Genomic DNA, 24844 nt, shown 5'->3' with positions numbered 1-24844 from the left:
CATGGATGTAGGGGTGGAAGAATCAAACTATATATACAATATATACAAAAATACAAACAAGAAACAAACTTTAAATTATACACTGAGATTGTCTCTCATTCAAGATTAGGTAGGTATTCACAAGCCACAACATCTTTTAAAACTAACCTTTACTCTGAGAGTTAAACAGGATAGGGTATAATGGCAGAGAAACTGAGTCAGACAGGCCTAGTTTCCATTCCTATTCAGCCCTTTCCAAGTGGTGTGACTTCAGGCAAGTTACTGAAACTCTCCAAACTTTAGTTGGCGAAAATGAGAGCCCACCTTCTGAGCTTCGCATGAAGATTATATGAGATAATGCATAACACATTTAACACAGTGTTTGGCATATAGTAATCAGTAGATATTAGCTGTTACATCATTACTTTGTAAATGAAGACCTGACAGGCAGAGAAAAATAGGCAATGTGTTTAATATCACAGGCTTCAAGGTGACAGTATGAAGCTAGTATCCACCGTTTTTAACATTCTTCAACATCATACCCAGCTTCATTCCCACAAACTTCATTCTCATGAACTTGTTCCTAGGAACTTAAATTGAGATTTGGTGCCTTGCTTCCTTAACATATTCTTTTCTGTGCTTGAGATATCTACATCTGGTCTCTCTGTTCTGCAGTGCTATTTACCAGTTCTAATGTTATAAGACGTTACCTCTTCCATGACGCTTTCCAAGATCATGAGGAGGTGCTTGTTCTTTTATTAAAAAATATAGCCTGTGCCTCTCATGTGGTACTAATCAGAAATTTCCTTGGGTTGTAATGAATTATAAATAGCTCTCAGTTACCTTGCTAGATTTTATGTTCCTGGGGAGTAGGGTTTGTCTTATTTCTTTGTTTGGTATATTACCTTATATAGAATAAGCATTTAATAAGCATTTGCCAAATAAAAAATAAATGAGAGAACCTATCAACATTCACTTAGTACTGAATTTCTAAAAAAAAAATTGAAATAATGAGACTGTAGAAACAATGACAAAGTTAAATCCAATTAAAATGCCATAGGTTTCATATAAGAAAGAAATAATTCTCTAGGATGAAAATTAATTGGCATGAAATAACTTCACACCCAAGTGGTGCTTCTATTATATTTGGGTTTCAATTATATGATCCTTCCAACTGTTTTTAGAGACATTTACATTGGGCAATTAATACTTGACGTCGAACGATGAATCAAGGGAAACTTGGTTTTCCCATATAATTGCTAACTCCCACAACAAAAAACCCAAAGGCTACTAGTAAGTTTTGGAGTCATCACAGGAGCTACTTTTAAAAGGTATTACATTGTGGGACGCCTGGGTGGCTCAGTTGGTTAAGTGTCTGCCTTCAGCTCAGGTCATGATCCCAGGGTCTTGGGATCGAGTCCCACATCGGGCTCCTTGCTTGGCAAGGAGTCTGCTTCTCCCTCTGCCTCTGCTGCTCCCCCTGCTTGTGCGCTCTCTCTCTCTTTCTCTCTATCTCTGACAAATAAATAAAATCTTTAAAAAAAGGTATTACATTGTGATGAAGACAGAGAATAGAATAATATATAGATCTATTGGCAACACGTTGATAGATTTGTCTTTAAAAAACTATTACATTCCTTACTCCCTATACTGCTTCCTAAATAATATCAAATCAGTACTGGTTTAATATAACTTTTAGTCTAAGTCTTTTTTTTTTTTGATCCAAACTTATAGTTAGATTCATGGTACATATATTTAATTCATACTGACAAGGACATCACTATAAATAGTAAGATACTAAATTCATTAAATGAATAAATGAATGAAGGAATGAAACACTGCTATCGTTAGCACTACATCAAGTTCTAGAATGCTTAGAGAAGATACTTGATTCACACTTCATTGCAAGGATGCCTCCATCACAGGATCTATACAATATTTTCATGTTTTTAAAAAATTTCTAGTCTAAGATCTAAATTTGATGCTATTATTTTGCATGAAGGATGGCTACTTACTAATCTCCTGAGATAACACTAATGTAAGGCGAATGAGGTACTCATATCAAATCCATATTTTCAGAAGTGACAAAAAACATGGTGATCAAGAGAAATCCTAAGTTAATGCAATATTTAAAAAAAATCACATCAGCCAACTATGACCCATAAATTGGCTGCCTATTTTGTGAGTGAGGTTTTATTAGAAGTAGCAACACTAGGTAAGTGTATGCTCCATCACTGAGGTTTAGGCAAAAAAAAACCCTTGCTGGTACTAATTAAATCAAGTCCTAATAGAAGTCAACACTTAATCCAATCTGTTATTTTGCTCAAGTGGTGTCTAGGAATACAGGATGAATCAAGGTTTTTAGAAAACAGAAAAACAATAGTGGGTATTATAGAGATTATCGTCTTTGAACACAGTTCTCTTCCTCCAACAAACAAAACGTGCCGGTGACTATGCTCTCACTTGGACAAACTCTTCTAGTTTTATTTAGACTACTTTAACTGCTTTTACTTATATGGGCCTCTGGAGACCCATATTCAATAATTCAAGAAGACAAGAGATGTAAACCCCTCTAATTAGATGAAAAACTAAAAATGGTCTTAGCAACATACTATATTCAAGGCAAACTGATAGCTTTAAATGGTGAGATTCTTTTCCTGAGCCACAGAAAAAAGATTATATAAAAGATAACATATATATTATTTATTTTAGTACAATCATTTACTGATGGCTGTACCAAGAGCTTTATCAGATAAAGACTATGAATATGATTTAGGAATTATCATTCACATTTTATAGATTAAAAAATAAGACCTGATGTAAGCTCATTACTGGTGGACAACTATTCCAACAGATTTCTCACTCAAAAGTCCTCGGTCTTTTTACTAACACACATTGCTGAAAATAACCTGAGAAGTTATTTAAGCCAACTGCCTTTTTCATATGAAGAAAATGATTCTTGTCCCAATTAAAAACAGAATGAGATCTATGTACTAATTCTTCTGATGCCCCAGGACAGGGTTTTTCCATTACCCACACCCAGACCCGTTTATTCCTTGCACCCATCTATGGCTGCTAACATGCTCAGAGCTGTATTTTTTCCGCATCAGGAGCCATCACACTCAGAAATGCTGGGGTAGGAAATTGAGGCCTGTAGCCAATGACTGACTGATACAAGGGTACTAAGTACCCAGCCTCCTTGCCTTGAGGTGGGACAGCTGAGGTGCCATTGATATTCCAGAGTTCTCTGAGATCATGGTGAACCTTGACTTAATCTGAACCATCCCTTTCCTTGGCTTCTTTCCATCTTATCCTGTGCCCCCACTGGATCACAGGTTTTTCTCTTTAGATCACTCCTGCAAAACACATCTACAACAATCACCTTCTTGGAGCCTGCCTATATAAAAGTCACACTAACTATCTGTGTCATCTCTTTTAGATATTTCCTTATTTTTATTTTATATTTTAAAAATTCTCCATCCTTTCACAAGCAAAAGCTGTGATTCTTTTTAGTTTTATCACTGAACTGGGTAAAATCAAAATGAAAAATATGTCCTCCATACTTAATTAAAAGCTTTTGAAGAAAATCAACAGGGGGGAGAATATATCAGTCTAACACTTTTTCTTCAAACTACATCACAATCCATACCTCTTGTGAAAATATATAACTACATAAAATTAATTTTAAAGTGCAAATACTCTCTTTCACTGAATATAATGTATTTTCTTTGTCTTTTTATACTTTCTATTTGGTTTAAATTGTACTACAGACCAAATATTATATCCAGCTATTATTTCTTACAAATGTTGGCCTGATGACTTTGACTATATTGACAGTTTACCCCCTGAAACTTGAAACCTGCTTGTATCAGCACTTTCCATGTTTCTTTTCTGGGAAAAGGAGGAAGGGCACCCTCTCCTGTCAAAGGCAACAAATGTCTCTACATGGCCTCTGAGACTCATTCTTTCTTATCTTTATAGGGGCTACATTCATCCATTTCTTTTTCTGCTGCATCTTCAGTCTCTAATGACTATTCCCCATTTATTTAAAAAAAAGTGATACCAAAAAACCCTCCCTAGTCCTAAGCTTCCCTAGTTACCCCTCTGTCTCTCTACTCATCTCATTTGATCCAGTCAGTTCCTCCTTCAAAAACTTGCTTTCTGCTCTTAGTCTCTTGGACATAACATGTTCTTGATTTTTCCACTACATATTCGGTCACTTTTTAAAAGAATCATTTTGGTTCTTCTTCCTGTTTCCACCTAAATATATATTTCTAGCACAACCTGCTTTCCAGGCAGTAGATTCAAATATTCAGCCCCTTATTGGCATCTCCTAGATTTTTCACACTCATTTCATATATGATGTATCTACACTGAAATCTCTGCCTGTCATCTGCAGCTCAGGGACATATGCTAGACACTGTACTAAGTCTCTACAAACATACCATGTAGGTACACACAATACATAATCAACATACAAAACTTAACAAACACATCGATAAAAATAAGGTCTTTGGACTCATTGAGATTATAACTTAATATGGAAAAATAATACTATACATGGTTACCATTCAGTCTAAAATGTGCTTTGTAAGATGAACCGTGAGAGACGATGGACTCTGAAAAACAAACTGAGGGTTCTAGAGGGGAGGGGGGTGGGGGGATGGGTTAGCCTGGTGATGGGTATTAAAGAGGGCACATTTTGCGTGGAGCAGTGGGTGTTATGCACAAACAATGAATCATGGAACACTACATCAAAAACTAATGATGTAATATATGGTGATTAACATAAAAATAAAAAATTATTTAAAAAAACTAATGATGTAATGTATGGTGATTAACATAACGTAATAATAATAAAAAAGATAAAAACAACATTGGATTTACAACAAAGCTATAGTGATAAAAAATGTGCTTTGTAGAGGAATTAGAAAATTCTAAGTACTGTGGTAGTGTGTAGTAGTTACCTAAACTAATCTGGGGTCACATATTTACGGAATGCTTTCCAGAGGAAGCTCTATTTAAACATATTTATACTATTGAATTTAATTAATATGTAAACTTCATAGAGATATATCAAACTCTGGACCTAGAAAATGGAAGCTACAGCATTTATAGCATTATGGATTTTTAAACATGATTATTTAAAAGGCAACAAATAAAATCTCAGTAAGTTTCCAAATGTACACATAGGACATATTTTTTGAACACCATGAACTAAATAAAATAGAAATGAGTAATACAAGTTTAAATCCATCATAAAAAGAAGCAAACTACTCAGATCATTTTCTTTCAAAAAACATTTCTAGATAACTTCTCAAACAATGAGGAAATAAATTTAAAATAAAGCCAATAATAAAACAAGAACAAGAATGTGGCATATGGAAATTTATAAAAATCATCAATGTTCTATTCTGATAAATATTTATATGTAAATGAGATTATTATATCAAGAAATAATTAGTCCGAATATTCATCTTACAAACATTAAAAAAAACCCAACCTATATAAGGTAGAGGGCAAAATAAAGATATCTGAAATTAATTAAATGCCAGAACAAATACATGATTAAAAACATATTCAGTAAACCACTGAAATATATCATTATTTTCACAAATTTCATTTGGAAAAAAAGCCATTAATGCCAGTGGAAATTTATAATTAAAACTCTAATGATAAATATTAAGGAGATTAAAATTACAAGAAACACTATATATATGCTAGAAATCTGAAAAATATGTATAAAATGGGCAATTTTTCTTGGTAAAATGCAATTTGACTTAACTCAAGAAGTAGAAAACTTGCATAAATAATCATGTGGACCATCTGTTGAAAAAATTCTGAGAAAGGTTAATTTATTTTTTTACAGTAGTTAAAATTTTTTTTCTACATTTCTATCACCTGCAACTACAATCACAACCTTGGGAATATTAGGGGCAGGCTCACCCATAACTTACAGTACAGGGACAGTAGGTATAAGCCAAGTCCTACCTACTAACTATATGTTTAAATATTTAAAAGGTAAAAGTAAAGATATCCAGCTGGAAAATAAGATATGGTATACCTCCTACCCACAATAGATAAATTTTCCAAGTATATGTACATGAAACTAGAATTTCATATAACTGAAAATTGGTAAAATAGCAAAAACAATTTAATTGGTGGGATGTAAGAAAAATAAAGGTATTTAAAAAAAACTGTATGGTTTTATTCCATACGTTTTTGATTCTTCCTACATTTCAGCAAAATCACTAGTTAGGAGGTTTAAGTCAAGATTTTGACACAACAATGTTGCAGGTCTTTCTTATTTTTAAAATTTCATCATAAATTGTTATTATATTACTTAAATTTCTGCTTTCTCATGGAATTGAAACTATGGTACTTAATTGACTTTTTTGTCAAACTTTTCAATGTGGCATAGTACCAAAAAAAGAAAAATTCTTAAAACAGCATGTTTTTTAGCTGACTAAAATCACTCTTTTTTGAAGTTTAGAAAAATCATTTTTTCTAAAAGATTTTTAAATAAGTTTAATATTTTCCAAAGGAAAATAGCCAAACTTAAGTCAGGTTTGTTTTTTGTTTTGTTTTGTTTTGTTTTGTTTCTGTAAACCATGCCAAATAACTGTAGATAGCACAAGTTGAAAATTAATTTGATTTTTTGCCAAAGACCACAATTTGTCTTAGTGTATCTCACATCTTATGTTTATTCAATAAAATTGTTTTTTGCTAGATTTGGATGGAATTATCATTGTGTGTCCATGAAGAGTTTTAAGGTCAAATTTTATGTGTGCTTCACATGACATTTCATCTTTGGGCAGATTGAGAAAGCTTCATGTATAATACCCACATTTTTCAAAGAATATCACTGCCATCAACTAAGTAACACATGTATGTGGAAAAAAAAAGAAAGCTTTTGATTTTCAGTCAAAATTCTAGTGTGTGCATTTTCCCCTTGTTCTTGACAATATTTACATTATTCAAGTGAAGCTAAAATTTTAATTTTGAAATTAAATTAAATGTTACATATTTTATGAAATAAAATAACTCATAATTCTTGTATTTAAGAATCCATGCAGTTGCTTATGAAATAAAATAACTCATAATTCTTGTATTTAAGAATCCATATAGTTGCCAGTGTAAAAATCGGCAGCATGGCTACTCATGTGACTTGCAGAACTAGTTATATTACAAATCTGAGAGAAATATGTGTTTTTAATACCACAGAATATTTTTCAGTACCATATGCAACTGTTGCACACCATCAGGACTCACATATATGAGGAACACATAGAGAAGCAAGAAAACGAAAACTCATCCCTTCTGGGAAGTGAGGATGCCAGCATCCATGAGACTTATGCTCTCTAAAAGAAAGGATTTAGCAAGTTGATTTATTTTCTTTCACATAAGCACTTCTGTTGCTTAAAATTTTACTGTTCTGAAATTGACTGTGGCACAACTCACACACCTTGCAGGCATTTGGCTATAGTTCCTTTTTGTTCTGAGGATGAGGGTGAGAGATGTAGGGAAATGTTTCTCTGATGCAGAGTGATGGGTGTTCACAGGACCTCTTCTGCCCTGGTCTTGAAATACTAATGAGGAGTGGAGCCAGTCTAAGACAAAATGCCAATGATTTGGAGGATGGCACTGAAAGAAGTAGAGAGAACTGGGTCTCTGACAATATCATTGGGCCCCTGAAATAATAACCCCTAGAACAAGCCTACCTCTACATTTCTTACGTGACAAAATAAAAGTCCATTAACGTAGGGCACTTTTACTGGTGTATCAGTTAGGATTTGAAGAGTACAGCAGAAACTACTTCATGTATTTCTGGTATGAAGAATTTAATGTAGGGATTAAGAAAGCATTTTAATATGCGGAAAAATGGAAGTCAAGGGAGCTGTCACTGAACATTTCAACCTGAAAAGCTGAAATGTGAGGTTCTGGGCATTCACGTGGAAGCTGTCACAATTCTAAAGAATCTGTAGAATTTCCATCAAGTACCCAAAGACCATCAACTGATACATCAGGATGTTCTCAAGAGCTTACTGGTAAATTACTGTAAATATCCTCTCTACCAATTCACCTGGCTACCACCGCCTCCAGAGAACAAGGGTCTATCTTTCCCTTCAGTCTTCTAAATCTTGCACAGTGACCTCTCTTTTAGAAGAGTCTGGTCCTTACCCCACAGGGAAAGGGACCCTAGGTAGCATGTACTGAATGTTGCTCTTTGACCTCCACAGAAAAGAGGGTGGATGGGACCTATTATGATGCCAAGTTGACTACAGACAATTCAACATGTTTGGGTTTTCTTTCATTTACTAAAATATCCACATCAGAGCACTATAACCATTCAAATTAAAAAAAAAAGACTATTTTTTTAAAACTATCATAAGTTACAATATTAAAATTTAAATTTTATAGTGTTTTCTTTATATATGATATGCTGAAGCAATCAAAATGTTTAACAATCCATGATACATAAGATGGCTTGATATATCATTAATTAAATTCAATAATACTCCATTTTGTTTTTATATGTTTACTACATCTTCATCTGTATTTTTAAAATTATTTAAAATAGGCATGTACTATATTTTAAGAAATTTATTGGGTGGGAGGAATTAATTTTTTATCCTACCTGCCTTTCCTATAATGACATGCCTCTGAAAATATATTAGGATTAATTTACAACTTGGAAATTCTTAATAAATTATTAACATTATTAATATTTATAAATATTTCCCTTGGCACTGTTCTATAAAAATATACAACAGGTTAATACTGAAGAGATGAGTTATGAAGAATTTAAAAAGCTAGGCATTTACTGCTTAAGTAAATAAGACAATTATACACATACTTAATATAACCTTTAATAACAACAAATAGGAAAACTTAGTACTTACTGTAAGGAACTATATCTAAAACTAAGATCATTCATTTATTCAAAATTTATCACATAGCTTCTTTCAATGTACTGTATGCAAGTAAATTTGTAAATACAGATAATGTCAAATTTCTGTCTTTAAATTAATATGATATAGATTATACATAGCATATATAATACATTATACATATTATACATATATGATGAAATTATGACAAACCAAATTCTGAATTTAATAAATTCCCAAATATATGCATTAATAATATGATACAATAATAAAAATAAAGATTCATTTCAATTCTAATTTTCTAATTTCTAGGATAGGTGGGTGACCATATAATTCACCATCCAAACAGACATGAAAACTCTGCTAAGAGAGCACAAGAGAACATGAGTTCTGCTAATTATGGTGAGTCCCCAGGTTCAAAGAAGAATATATGGTCATTGTATGGATAGGAAATGGCTTCATAAAAGAGGTGCTATCTAAAATAGATCTAGAAGATTGAATCCTATAAGAAAATTTCCATATTATGTGTAGAAAAGTCATTAACCTTGCAGGACAGGAGGAAATCAGTCCTTCTTATTATGGTTCTTGAATATTCATATTAAAACCCAAATATATTAACTCAGAGAATATGTATTTATTAATACATAAATAATAAATGGGGTATTTGTTTAGCTATTGTCATTTTCAAAATGTTGATAGCAATGAAGAGAAATTTATATTTTTAATAAGGGGATAACAGTGGCCAGAATTAATCAGAGATCTTGGTTAAGGGGCAACATGAGAAATCTGTAACATACAGGAGATCAAAATAGGACAGGAGAGGAGATAAAAGACAAATTGCTGTTTAATAACTTTAACTAAGTTGAACCGAAGATTTATGAGTTTGAATTTAAAAGAAAATATACATGAATACTTAGTATAAGAACAATAAAAATGTGAGAAGCAAACCATTTTAAAAAGAATTGGTTGAAATTTTAGAATAACTTAAGAACTCCAGCAAAATAGATTCCTTTATTCCTTTGTTAAAAGATTTATTTATTTGAGAGAGAGAAAGAGAGAACAAGGGAGCAAGTGTGAGTGGGGAGAGGGGCAGAGGGAGAGAGAGAGAAAAAAAAAGAATCCTTAAGCAAACTCCCCACTGAGCACTGAGCCCTATGCGGGCCATCCCAGGACTCTGAGATCATGACCACAGATGAAATAAAGAGCCAGCTGCTTAACTGGCTGAGCCACCCAGGCACCCCAGATCCCTTTATTCTAGTTTTGAGTGTATACCAATTTTTTTTTCATTCTGTAATCTTCTTGGTCTCCTCCCAATGGCTGGATGAATTATAATTACTAAATCTATTGGTCAGTTTGCCAATTTTTTCTCTTTTGCTATCATTATGCCTACCTTTTTTAAATTAAGACAGCCTAGATTTCTATCTCTAGTAGAGTGTTGAATAGGAGTAGGAGTAGTGGCCATTCTTGCCTTCCTCATAATCTTACTGGAAATCTCTTTATAGTTTTCCCATTAAGTAATGGGAATAAATTAAGACATCCCAAAATAAGTATGTTCCAAAGAAATTACTTTTGAGAATATTGAGATTATGTAAGAAATTAGGTAAGTAAGCCTGATGCATTGTTTATTCTTTATAATCTATACCTACCACAGAGTAGGACAAAATAGTAAAATTGTCATTAGTTTTTCCATGTATTCGTATTATGTGAAATGAGGAACATTATCCATTACTATTATTTCAGATTGCTGATTTTGGAAATTATTAGACTTAATAACATAAGGACAAGTTATATAGGAGAACTTCCTAGTCAAACACATTAATATAACTCATATAATGTTATTATTCGAAATAATTGAGGTCAATCTATTATATCTCCAAAATACTGTTCTGTTCTTTATACCATAAATCACATATTGGAACTGTAAATGAGTTGGGAAGTAGCACACTGGAATGGGGCCTCGGTGAGGCATATTTTTTTATTTTCCATCTATTTTTTATGAGACCTTGGGAAATTAACTCATTTTAGCTGAACTTCAATTATTCTCTCTGTACAGCAAGTATCTCTTGTGCCATGATTATTCTTCCCATCCATTTACTTAATATATCATTATGATAAGGAATTATACTAGATTAATTATTTTTCTTTCATTTATTGAAAACCTGATGTCTTCCAAAGGCAGAGAAAGTTCTAGTTCTTTTTGCTTCCATGCCTTATGTCAGCCAGGGGAAATATTGTGTTAAATTCTATTTTCATTTAACTTTTCCTTTTTCTCTTAAAAGAAATGCACACACAAATAAACATGATTTTATGTTGATAGATATGAAATTCAGATTGGTTAAACTAGATCATGTAGTACAGTAAATTCTCAAAAACCTCAACAGTTTACACAATAAACTTTTATTTCTTCCTCATGTACCATGTAACTTATGCAGCGAGGGTTGCTTTGTTTATTGCACATTCTCTAGGACCAAGGGCAACCTGGACTTTATCTCGACAGCCTCCTACTCACTGCCTCAGTGGGATAGCACTCACTGAGTGCTAAGTCAGTAAATATTATTAAATATTCCTTATAGGGAAACTATATAAATTATCTCCTGAAGACACTTGGCTAGAAATTAAAGACTTGAATCTTAATAATGATAATAATAATAAGAAGAAGAACAATTGCTTGTCCAGCACTGGCTATACACCAGAGAGTAAAGCTATACATATTTTAGCTTACTTGGCCCCAAATAACCACCCTTTGAGGCAGGTACTATTAGTATGCTCATTTTATAGATGAGGCAATTGGAAAAAAAAAAGACACAAAATGTAAGTAATTGGCCCAAGATCCAATGCCAGTAAGTGGGAAAGCCTAGATTTGACCTCCGACAATCTGGTTCCAGAGCCTGTGCTCACTCACTAAGCTACAATGCCCCCCTTTATGGAGGATTCCACCTTCAGGAAAGTTTCTAACTTTGGAGTAGTCATTTTCCTTGTTTTGTTTTGCTTTGTTTTTCCCTGCTGTAGAAAAGGAAAAAAAAAATAAAAAAGATTGAGACCAAATGATACCCAGATCGCACTTTCCATTTCATGAATCTATGAGTAAGGTAAGGAAAATGGTTTTATTTTTATTTTTATTTATTTTAAAGAATTTATTTATTTATTTGACAGAGAGAGACACAGCGAGAGAGGGAACACAAGCAGGGGGAGTGGGAGAGGGAGAAGCAGGCACCCCACTGAGCAGGGAGCCTGATGCAGGGTTGATCCCAGCACCCTGGGATCATGACCTGAGCTGAAGGCAGCCGCTTAATGACTGAGCCACCCAGGCTCCCCACGAAAATGGTTTTAAATGGCAAACCTTTAGATACAAGAATCTTCAGTTTCCATTCAGATATAACTGACAGAAATGACATAAATCTCACCTGTAGGATCCGACACTGTCATGTTGTTGTACTTCAAAGACAAGGAACAATTAGAGCTTTTCAATAAGAGAGGTTTACTCATTATAATTAATTAATAGCAAACATAAATCAGTTTCAAGAATGCCAGGCCCAAGGCAAGTAGGAGCATCATGTTATAACCAAGAGAAAGGGTCAAAGGCATTTGAAACAACCACTGATTAAATACATCACAAATTTCTCTGAAAAGTTCAGAACTTCTAACTTTTTTTTAGCACTTCAATGTCTCCAAGAAGCACCTATAGAATCTTAATTTCATAGTCAAACATATGTGAGAAATGCTAGATTAAGCAAAATTAAGCAAATTTCTTAGAACCTTTACTATGATGATAGAATCACATACTTAGAAAGAACAGCCATTCCCAACTTACTTAGCTGTGAAACTCCTATTTCTCTCATGAAGCATCTTGTGTGAATAATGGTCCCTGAAATATTCTTTATGAAATACTGATATCAGAGGTAAGGAAACATGAAATAGAAAATAGTGAGTTTATTTTAAATCCCTGGGAACTTGAAAGAAAAACTATAATTTTAGCTCTCTTAATAATGTAACTTTCTGATCACAAGTTCAATTTCTCTGTGGCTTGATATATACGTGTGTGTGTATATATATATATATATATATATATATACACAAAAATTATTAAATCTGTATGTGTATATATACATATATTATTTTATCTCTCACATATATATGTGTATATATGCTCCTTATACACATTATATATTCACATACAAACCCTTGTCAGTTGAGTTCTGCACAAAGTCATCAACTTTCTAAAATGCTTATTAACAACATGGATATCCATACTAGAACTCTATTATATGTATCCATGTTCTCAGAAGAACATTGCACAGGGGTGGGAGTTGGTAAGAATCACCTTAGCTAGGGTAAAAATGTCCAGTGAAATATAATCTTCATTCATTTTTTCCCCAAGCTACAACTCAACTGCTACAAAAGTCCGCAGTTATAGTCCTCAGTGGATTCTTAGAATGTAGAATGAGGGAATTTGAAATGATTTGTCTGTCACCTGTTCCCAGAAAAACTGACATAATTTAATATGATGACTGTTCTCCATTAAACTGGTAAAGGAGAGCTGGATAGAATCCTAAGTAATTTATGGCTTACTACTTATAAAATATGAGTTTGGGATTTTAAACTCTACTTGGCTCCCACCCCCTAGCCAAAAACATCTGTATGCATATAATAGAAAACCTGGAGTAAAATCCCTTCTAAGTCAGCCAAGGCAGTGTAAATAAGCATATCACCATGTAAATATACAACAGCATCTATGGCTTTTAGCAAAACAATGATTTGAGGAGAGTTATCCTTTATACCACCATGGCTTAGAATCAGTGGGTTACAGAAAAAAGGAAGGAAAAGAAGAAACATTCCAAGTAAAAACAACAAATAAGAAAAAAGAAATTAAAAACCCTTCAAACAGTACTCCAGTATTGTGGTTGATAGCCTGGTTAGAGGTTAACTACACAGGTATTAAGAGGGGTCTGCAAAGTTTATTTTTCAAAAGTAGAGTTTCTGAAACCAAAAGGAGAGTCATCTATCACAGGAGTGCCCAAGAAGAACAAACTGTTATATTTCCTCACTATTGACTAGAATTAGTCTAAACCTACATGCTAACTTTTGTTTTACAGTGCTGATCTCTGGACATGGCAAGTTATATATATATATATATATATATATATATATATATATATATATATATGTTTAACTGAAGTTTTGGAAAAATAAATAATTGTCCCTAAAAAGAATAGTTTGGTTGATCAAACTTTTTCAGAAGCTGTGACAAATGGAGAGGTTTATTATACATTATTCGTATATATAGGATAGTATAATTCAACTTCAGAAACAGAATGCCAAGAAAGAAGTGGCAATTTTTCAAACAGATAGACTGTAATCAAAACAAAAAGTGTTTGTGTCCTTCCAATCTCTCTAGTGGAATAAATGAAATAAGCATAAAAGCAAATACTAATATATTTCAAAAAGGAGCAACATTCCACAGCATTTCTGATAAACCTCCCTGTAATATTCAAAGTCACAGCTTGCTAGGACCTTATTAAAGATAAACTGAATAGAATATAAATAGTTGGCCATAAACCTAAACTTTTTCGATTTGTAGAGTACTTACCAAATTTCTAAATATGATTTTTCATTATGCTTCTTTTCAGAGGTACTACCAGGGAAGAATGTCATGAATGCTATTTCAGATCTGTCATACATAATCTTCTAATCTGCCAACTTTTTGCAACTAAAGATGAGCTCATGTACAAGCTGACAGAGGTGGTGATGAGTCTAGGCTTTCTTGAAGGTTGTTAAAAGTTTAAGTCCCCCCATTGTGCAGATACGCTCTGAATTGGCTTGGTAATTTTTATAATGACAGCGGCTGTCAGGTGAGAGGGTAAATTATTCAGCTCAACTGGGACTGTTGTCAGGAACAGTAAAAAGGTGCTAGAAATAGAAGTGGTCCCAGAGAGTGGAGAGAGTGACTTGTGTAAGCTTATCAAATCTCTCTGGGAATCCTGGATGTTTCATTTTCCCTTAGGTATGCTTTCAAATCATTGCTCTTGCTGATGATTACACTTTCTTTCCACAGAAAGTGAAATGGAAAACTTAATCAGATTAGCTGAAATAGGAAAAAAACTCAGATATGTCAAAAAAAATCTGGAGATTTTGGCCTTGACATCCCCAAGTCTGATGACTCCTTACAAATGACATTACTACCAATTACTATTATTGGTAGCGGTAGCACCAATACTACAAGTGTACTACATACTTTAATGTATATCCATAAATGTCTACAACTTTCAATTATCTCTCTGGAAGTGGTCAACCAAAATAGGTTACCACTTTATATTGACATTTGGGTAATTATTTTCTCTAGGCAAGATATAGTCTAAGACATAATAAGATAAATTCCTAAAGATCTTATATGACTGTGGTACCCTAGGGTACCTGTGATACCAAGACTGGAATTATGCCATCCTTTGGTGTAAACTGAGCTACAGGGCAGTTTCAGAGAGTTATTGGAGTTATTGGAGTTGTTTTTTCTATTTTATTTGTTTCATTTTATTTTTTGTCTTCTCAGTATTTTTTAAATTTCTGAGTTAAACTTTATAAAACTGGAGATTTCACATAAATATACAAATTCTTATCTTCTAAGGAAAACCAGAATATAAGGAACAATAAGGATCATGTTCAAACATGGTAAGAGTGGGCTCTGATAGAATAGCTGCAGTTTCCTGGAAATGCCCAGAGGTCGCCATAGTGCCCACCTGGCTGGCATTTAGGTTATCTCTCTGGTCTTTTTTTTTTTTTTTTTTTAAAGATTTTATTTATTTGAGAGAGAGAGAATGACAGATAGGAAGCACGAGAGGGAAGAGGGTCAGAGGGAGAAGCAGACTCCCCGCCGAGCAGGGAGCCCGATGCGGGACTCGATCCCGGGACTCCAGGATCATGACCTGAGCCGAAGGCAGTCGCCCAACCAACTGAGCCACCCAGGCGCCCTCTCTCTGGTCTTTGTAAACATTTGAGACTCAGAATTTTTCAGTAGACAATAAAAAGATCCAAGTAGCAAAAGCTTCTTACAGATGACTAGAAAAAATACAGGCAATATCTAACTGATAGAGCAAATTACTCGAAAGTTACTTGAGATCTGAGAGTTCTTACAATAGGCAGCCAGACCTTTTAGCCATGATTTTTACCCAGTTGACTTTGATGTCTCTGGACAGTGGCTGACAAGACCAAATCATGTGTCCCATCATCCAGAGAGAAAGGAACAAGTTACCGAAAAACAACAATGACAAAGTTCCAGGCAAATGATAGGTAAGTTATAGAACTTAGGGGGGTCCTGGAGATGATCAAAGATTGGGTAAACAGAAATTATTTCAAGAACTAGGTCACACTGTTATTGTTGAAAGATGAGCACATATAACTTGAAACTGAGTCCCAGTAGATAGGGTTTATTTACTATCTACTGTCTTAGGTCAAAATTGGTATCTGCCAACAGATCACAGGTAGGGTCCAGCAACCCACTGCAGCTGTGAGGATGAGAATGGCCCAGAGACTCAAGTCTGAGCCATAATAATTGTGCATTTCTATAATGAAGCTCCAGAGTGTTGGCTTAGCCAACACAAGTGATGACTTTATCCTGATGGAAAAGCTTTTTAAGCTGTGGGGATATAGAAGAAGGAGTCAAATACAGAAGTTTCATTTAGGGGTCACAGATATTCTTCACAGGAGATGCACATTTTTGGTGTAGCCAGTGTATGGTAACTTCCTTCTTCCAGGAATGTCATGCTTAAAATGTTCTACTTTAAGGCAAAATTAAAGAAACATGCTATTCCACAAAGATATCTTAAAAAGACTTAAAACTCAAGGCAGCACTGATCGTTTGTCTAGTAACCTGAGGTAGAGGACACTAACCCACTCTTTAAGCCATAGAGTAAGTCACTATGGCAAATCTGGACCTGAACTGAAACTACTTGGTGTCTGATACCATTATCTGAAATTCACAAGATCAGTATCAGATATAGAGACCTGGGCATTAAACAATGTGCTTTGTTTACACTGACACGTGAAGATGTTATTAGCCAAAAAGGGTTTCTTTCTAGCAAACTGAGTCTAAGGCAGACATTACAGGACATAGAATAGAAGAGACCACATGGTATTGACCAGCTGGATGAGCTGGGGTCAAATATTAGGAACTTTACGCCTTCATATGTAAAATAAATATAATATTAGTACCTTGCCAGAATTGTTATAAAGATTACTTGAACAAAACATATAAAGTGTTTATTTACTTATTTTTTCATATAAAGTGTTTAGAAGTAACTCTTCCCAAATTAAGATTGATGATGTTAATATTGAAGGGGCAACAAGGTAGACTACATTTAAAAGAAAACCAAATTCAATACTGCCTAAAATAGAATGAAGCATTTTGGGTAATGGATTCTAGCAATTACTGCAGTTGGTAGATGAGGCCAGGTGGATACATGGCTTCCACTGACTAACTCCTATTTATTCTTCTAGTCTCAGGTTTGTTGCCACTTCTTCTGGGAAACTTTCTCTGACAGGCTAACTTGAGTCAAGGGCTTCAGCTTTGTGTGCTCATACCATTCTGTCATTCCCTTATCATAGGATTGCTTGTGATTCATTGTGAGGAACTGTTTAATTGTTGGGTCTCTCTCAGTAAGCCATAAACTCCATGGGGTCATTCATTCCAATTTATACTATATACTTAGCACAGCACTAAGCAGATAGGAGGTATTCAATAAATATTTGCTAAATAAATGCATAAATTAATCTATCGATTGCCAGAGTATATCTACCCACTCAACCCCCAACATGGGTAAGAGTGCTAGAAGTAAGATCATCAGATATACAACCAGCAGCATCCAGAACTGGTGTGATGATTCCCAACTTAGGTCTAACGTGAAATCATTATGACATGAAAGTATAAGGTTGTTGGTCTTACATAAGTCCAGAACTAATTGAGAGATTTATAATTCCCCATGTTTGGAAATCAAATGGTGATTACTTATTCCTCGGAAAGCTATGAATATTTTCCAGTCCTGGAAAAAGGCAATTTTTAAATGCTGTACATTATAACACTCAATTATTCATTCACACAGCAATTATTTGAGCTGCTCTTATCCTAGATTTGAGGGATGCAAAAGTGAACATGATAAATATGTTTTTTTTGTTTTCATGAGGATTACATTCAAGAGAGGACTACAGAAAACAAAGAAACAAGAAACCAGGCAAATGAGATAATATCCAATATTGAAAGGTGTCATGGAAGAAAGTAATATTGGTTAATGGGATTCAGAGGGCTGGGAGGTAATGAATAGGGCTATTTTAGATTAGACAGTCATGACTTTTTATTTCAGAGATGAACAATGAGAAGTTACTAGTACTGAAAAGATCTGGGGGATTCTATTCCAAACAAAAGAAAGAACACAGAAAAAGGCTTTCAGGGTATATGTGACATGAGCAAAGGACCGGGAGAGCAAAGGAAGCTAGAGCATAAAGAGGAAGAGGGAGAATGAAGTGAAATAAGATAAGGGGGTTGTGTTTGTGTGTGGGGGGGGTAGGATCCTTTAGGCTTTGTGCATCATGGCAATTTGAATGTTATTCTGATTCCAATGGATAACCATGGGTTTTTTTGTTTTTCAGCATCATTTAAGTTATTAAAAACCATCATCATGACTATTATAAGGAAAATGTACACACTCTGTTATGAATGCTGAATGAACACATTATATATAAACTTCAGACATCGTTAATAATGATGTTTCTAGAGATTTTGCTTCTTTTTCAATGCTGCATAATGATTTCAAAATCTGTCTGGCTGAATACTGCAGTCCAATTGTTCTCTATTTTCTAACATCCCCAAAATGATTTTGTTGACAGATCAATAAAAACAGCCTTGATTAAGGCAGTGCAGGTCACATTTCACATCAAAGACAGCTGATACTAATTGGAACCAAAAATGACCAAACTACAGAAAAGTCTCCTACAGTCTATGTAGCACCACCACTGAAATCATCTGTTTGATGTTTTTCCCGATTTCATTTTGTTTTCTCACCAGAAAATGTTTGGGACACACTTGGATGTTGCCTTCTAGTCTCCTTGCAGCGTGTCACCAGGGTGAGGTTATAATTGATGCTGACTCTCAAGCTGGCTGTGACTTATTGTCCACAGCAGAGTTGAGCTCACAGCATTTGGCGATTTGTTATCAATTCACACTAAGTTTCACAAGTAGGTCTCCTTGATATGTCATTATGCTATTACCTTTAAATGCCTATAACAATCACTGACAATTCTGAGTGATATGTAAATCTTAGCAGGTCTCTAGGTTCTCCTTAATATTTTTGGTTCATAAAGAGACTAGGTATTATATGTTCCATTAGTTATTTTAAAACAAATCATGTTCTATTTTTTCTCTCTGGATGGGAGTGTTCTTGCATACTCTGTTCCATGCTAGGTACTGGTTAGTGAAAGTCAAATAAGGCAATGATTACTTTTTTTTTTTTTTAAGGAGTACAGAGAATATTTGTTTAACCAACAATTACATGTTACATCTGAGAACTAGGTCCTATAGCCTCCTCCATTTCTCCCTCCTCCATGTAGCAGTAGAATCTAAATCATTGGATGCCTCCTCTCCTGAGGTGAATCTTCAGTAAAACTCTGAAGGGTAAACTATATTAATTCTATGAAGAAGGAATTCTTTGCATACCTGAGTGGGGCAGGAAGGACTGGGGATCCAGAGTAAATGTGAAGACTGTAGGAGGAAGGCAGCTTCCTCTCACTGAGTCAGAAGGGAAAAAGAAGAGATTTAGGTAGAGATACCTGTCAACTGTTAGAGAAGGAGTTGGGGCGGCCATAATTATCTCAGAAAGTATGAGGTTGGGGCACCTGGGTGCCTCCCTCAGTTAAGCGTCTGCCTTTGGCTCAGGTCATGACCCTGGAGTCCTGGGATCCAGCCCCACATCCGGCTCCCTGCTCAGTGGGGAGTTTGCTTCTCCCTCTGCCCCTTACCCTGCTTATGCTCTCTCTCGTTCTCTCAATAAATAAATAAAATCTTAAAAAAAAAAAGAAAGTATGAGGTTGGGTTATCTATGTAGGGAGAGGGAATGGAGCTGGGGTTTTGTAGAGATGGTGGACTACTTGTGACTGCCAGTGTGGGAAATAGGAAGAAGGAAGTTAAGACTGGAAAATGCAACTGTGTGCAAGTTAGTAGTTTGTAAGAAATTCTAATGTTAGGAGCCTGGGAAGTTTTGATGGAAAAATAGTTGTACTTCTATTACATATTAACATAATTATTTGGGGGATGAATTAACACAGTTGGCTATTTGTACTACACAAATAAAATGGTGTGCACAAAATATTTGTACTATGCAAATAAAATAGAATTATTTAAAAACATTCCAAGGATGTCAGTGATTCTATGGTTCAAGCTTACAACTTGCAATTTCACTTACAAACCTGGGATTTCTTCCCATGAGATCTCACTCCTGATATTCTCAATTCTAATTTCTCCCTCGATTCAGCCCTTCCCACCCTACCTGTGTCTAGACAGCCAATCTGCCAGATCACCAGCTCTTTGTCCTCATATGGCTCCCTCCATTCCAATTTCCTATAAAACTTAAGACTTTGGTCATCAACTTATCATATTATAAATTCATGATAGGAGAGAAATCTTTACATTTTTTTTTCCTTTTTTTTTCTTCTACAGGAGAATTCCCAACCAAGCTGCACATTGAAACATAACTGTTGCTTCATCTCCAAACCTAACCACTAAATCAGAATTCCCTGGAAGTAGGGCCTGGGCATTGGTGTTTGGGGAAAGTTCTCCAGGTGATTTTAAGGTGCAGCTGTATCAACCACAGTGTTAGGACCTAGGTGGCACCCAGAGAAAAGTAATGTTTGTACGTAAGAAGAAAACTAGACGATTGAATATCAAACTGCAAAAGCACAAACATCACAATTGTTACTCCTCTTGTAATAGCAAGGTCAATGTACTTTAAATCACGGATGACGTTTCAGAGCTAGGTATTATCAACAACAGTGCAATTTAAATAAAGTTCATTTGTTGGAATACTCAAACATGCTGTCAATCTGACCATTCACCTACGACTAATTTACTTAGGGGGAAAAAAGGCAAGGGTTCTACTGAACTGTAATCTTCTTATGCCATTTTCTAAGAGGAATAAAAGGCAACAAAAAACAATTACATTGAAACAATGCTCTGACCTCAATAATCACACATTGAAAATACTTTTATCTGGAAAAAGCCATTAGAAGAAACTATGAACAAGGTGAAAATAGCTTTTGTGTGTTTTGGATAATAGTAACTCAGCAGGACCACAAAAGTAAAGCCCTATTAAATCTACTTCGCATTCTACAATTCTAGCTTCTTCCCAGAGTAACTCTTTGACTCCTGGTTTCAAAACTTTCTGTTCTTAACCCAGAATAAAGTTAATATAGCCATCTACCCAGCTTTCACAAGCATTACACTTTTCACTAGGATGTGGCAGGTGTGATATGAATAGATTTGAAATATATACTAAGATGTATTTTATTTATAGAAATAATAATTCATTTTGTTGCCGATTATTTGTAACATTCCAAGGGACTAACAAGGCATTTGAAGGAGAGGCCAAGAGCAAAATTACTTTAGCCTGCCCCTTATCATTTCTGAGCCACATGCTGCCCTTTTTTAATTTTTTTTACCCCATTACTAATAGCATCTCTGCTTCTTATCTCATGATAACACAAAACTCATCCAGTCCTGCCTTTTCTAGAAAACTGTGGTTCTGGAAGTCTCCCTTGTCCTATATTCCCTTTTCCTATATTCTCTCCCCTTATAAAACTTTCCTTTAGCCGGATAACATTTGGAGAAAATAGAATTCTTTAAAATAAACTAAAATTCTTAGAAAAAGTTACAAAATAACATTAAAAATTATTTAGAAAATGAAAACAATTTTGTATAAATTTACTACTCTGATAAAGCATGAATCATCATTTTGTTTTGTGTCTTTGTGTCATATTCATGAATAATTTTACATATCTTTTCAATTGAGTCTCTTCTCCGCACAATCTTTATCTGTCTCTCTCCCCATAACTGTAGGTCAGACAGCTGGTTAATGGTGAAAATAAAACTCTAATCAAGTTCAATCTGACTTCTAATCTGCCATTTTCCCCCTGCATTTGCAGTATCCGGTTATGTCTTTGAAGTTACAACAGAAATTGAGAACTTGTTTGGAAGTTCGACCTGAGGACATTCAGCGAATAATTTCCCTATATTGAAGAATTATCTCTTCTATCAGGCAAGTTCATCCTATTCCCCAAATCTGTAGCTGCAAGAGGGACACATATGGAGCATGGAGAGAAGCCAACTGCACTGTTTCTACTGTCTGGTAAGTACAAGAAACGGCTGAGCAATGAAGTAACAGATGTGGTAGCTTACCCATTGCTGGGGAAGTGCAACGTGTGCAAAAGTGTAGTCACCCTACACTAAGGACTCTATCAGAAAAAAGTCCCTCTGAATCACTCTGAACACTCAGGATCCATTCAGGATCAGAGAGCCCAGATAATTCCATTAAATAATTTCAAATACAGATGTATGAAAAAAGCTGACCATTGAGCAAGGTGGAGCAATCCAAAGAGAAAGAAGTATAGAAAGTACCCTCAGCTCTAAAGCTGGAAATTCAAAGAAAGCATACTGCTACTGGAAACTAAGTACAGGGACCACAATCAGGAGCCAGAAAGATAGCAAATGGGGCACCCAGTAGGTAGTAGACATGAAAGAGAAAACAGATACTGCTCAAGTCAGTATCAAAGCAGGGGAGAGAATGAGAAGTAATCAGGCTTCTCCTATTTTCCTACCCTCAATCTCTTGCCAATGCCTACATTAGTAGACAGTAATAGGAAACTTGTTGGGTGAGGGAACAGAAAGGGAAGAGGATTTGAGAACAAATGATACACCCAACCTCCAATGCACTTACTACTTGATTCTGAAGATAAAGTATTTAAAGAAAATCAGGGGCACCTGGGTGGCTCAGTCAGTTAAGCATCTGACTTTGGCTCAGGTCATGATCTCAGAGTCCTGGGATCCAGCCCTGCATTGGGCTCCCTGCTCAGCAGGGAGTCTGAATGTCCCTCTGCCCCTCCCCCTGCCCATGTTCTCTCACTCTCTCTCTTTCAAATAAATAAATATATATATATATTTAGATTTTTATTTATTTATTTGAGAGAGAAAGAGAGCACAAGCAGGAGGAGGGGCAGAGGAAGAGGGAGAAGCAGATTCCCCGCTGAGTGGGGAGCCCCACACGGGGCTTGATCCCAGGACTCCGAGATCATGACCTGAGCCAAAAGTCAGACGCCCAACCAATTGAGCCACCCAGGCACCCCCACCTAAATAAAATCTTTTAAAAATAAAGAAAATCAAATATTACCTGTATTCAGTAATATCCAAATGTATATATTTCTTGCTGATTCCAATAATTATCATCATCACAATCATTCTGACTCTACCACTAATCTTTTCAGTAAAGTACAGCGGGTAAATGAATTCATTCTAACACTCAATTTAATGCCAGTGGGGCCATAAGAAAGACTCTATTCACATAGCCGTGTCTGTTGATACTCTAAAATCTACTGAAGAAGACATATATGTTAAATCTTCCTTAGGTGTTACTTAGATAATTCAAATCTTTCACCAGTCTTTGTCTTATACTAAATGTAGTATGAATAAAATTTAATCTTTACATTATTATATGCAGCAACTTTCCCTTGCAACAATTACAATATTATTGAGTGCTATCATCATGAACATTTTTAGCAAAATTTTCTTCCCAACTTAGTAATAAGCTCTTTGTGGACAGAAACAATGAATTGATATGTCTGTTACTACCAATAGCACCAGATCCAGTATTATGCATATAGTGATGAATATCAGGGCTAATGAAATATACCTCCTTCTTTCCTTTTCACACAAATAAATAAAAATGTATAGGGTGTGTGGGAGATGACCTAGGTGTACAGGAAAAAAATAAAAAGATACTATAAAGCATTACTGAAATAACAAAATGATATTATTAGGTTAAAAATGTTTAGAGCAGGAGTGACATCACCAAGATAGTGACAGGTTCTTGATATCGCCCCCTCACAAGAAAAACAACTAACAAGTATTCAAGAACAAAATGTCACTGTGAGAATCCTAGAATGTGGGTTTTAAGTACTGCCCCCTCTCTTACACTACAGAAACCAAGAGAGACTGCATTAGAACAAAAGAGAAGCAGCTACACTTTGACTGCACTGCCCCTTCCCCAGGCCAGGCCAGCACCAAGAGACACCTTCCTAAGCTTCCAGTTCCTCCAGTTGGAAAAGGCAGCCCCTGGGAGACAACCAGCACCACCCCTAGTACTGTGTGTCACTTCACGAAAGCCTCTACTCTGATCTCACACCATGGATTGCTGGGGAATGTGTGGGGCTCAACCACTGAGAATCTGTGATGGAGAAATGCGGAGGGGCTTGCAACAACTAGCACATGTATCTTGGCAGACAGAGTTCATACCTGCAGTGCCCAAGTAGTAATCCCAACTGGAGGTTTTGCTCATCTGCAGAACCAAGTCAGGGGCATACTCTGACCAGGGAACTCTGGGTACAGATCTACCTGATTCAAATACAGGAGTTTGCTGGCATAGAGCCTGGATTGTCTATGCCCAGGTAAGGAGTTGAAACATAGCACCATCCACTGGGGAGAATGCCTTCCAGCCCCATCTGACCAGAAGGGCTAAAGATAATTCCAGGAAGTAGTACAGTCCAAAGCTGATTGCCCCCAGAACAAAGCCAGTATCAAGTATGGATGTTCCTATGCTACACACACAGGCAGGGGGATTAATACAGAACCAACACTGAGGTGGCTTCCAGTCTCCTCCAACCAAAGAGACTATTTGGTAAATTGGAAATAACCTGGAGTGGCCCCTTCCCCTCCCACCCAGGCAAGGGAG

The 24844-nt window shown here is 35.4% G+C and overlaps 1 protein-coding gene and 1 pseudogene across 2 annotated transcripts in view; one reads left to right on the top strand and one right to left on the bottom strand.

Moving 5' to 3' along the window:
- Positions 1-24844, bottom strand: part of LRRTM4 (leucine rich repeat transmembrane neuronal 4) — a 729583-nt gene that overhangs the window by 391825 nt on the left and 312914 nt on the right. The gene's annotated exons all lie outside the window — the stretch shown is intronic.
- The window catches only part of LOC112821308 (large ribosomal subunit protein uL10 pseudogene), a 35234-nt pseudogene continuing 34771 nt past the window's right edge, over positions 24382-24844 (top strand).

The sequence above is a fragment of the Callorhinus ursinus genome, unplaced genomic scaffold, assembly GCF_003265705.2.
Source record: "Callorhinus ursinus isolate GAN/ISIS: 27379988/994484 unplaced genomic scaffold, GSC_fseal_2.0 scaffold10, whole genome shotgun sequence".
In the NCBI taxonomy this organism is placed as follows: domain Eukaryota; kingdom Metazoa; phylum Chordata; class Mammalia; order Carnivora; family Otariidae; genus Callorhinus; species Callorhinus ursinus.
This window is presented reverse-complemented; position numbering and strand designations above follow the sequence as displayed.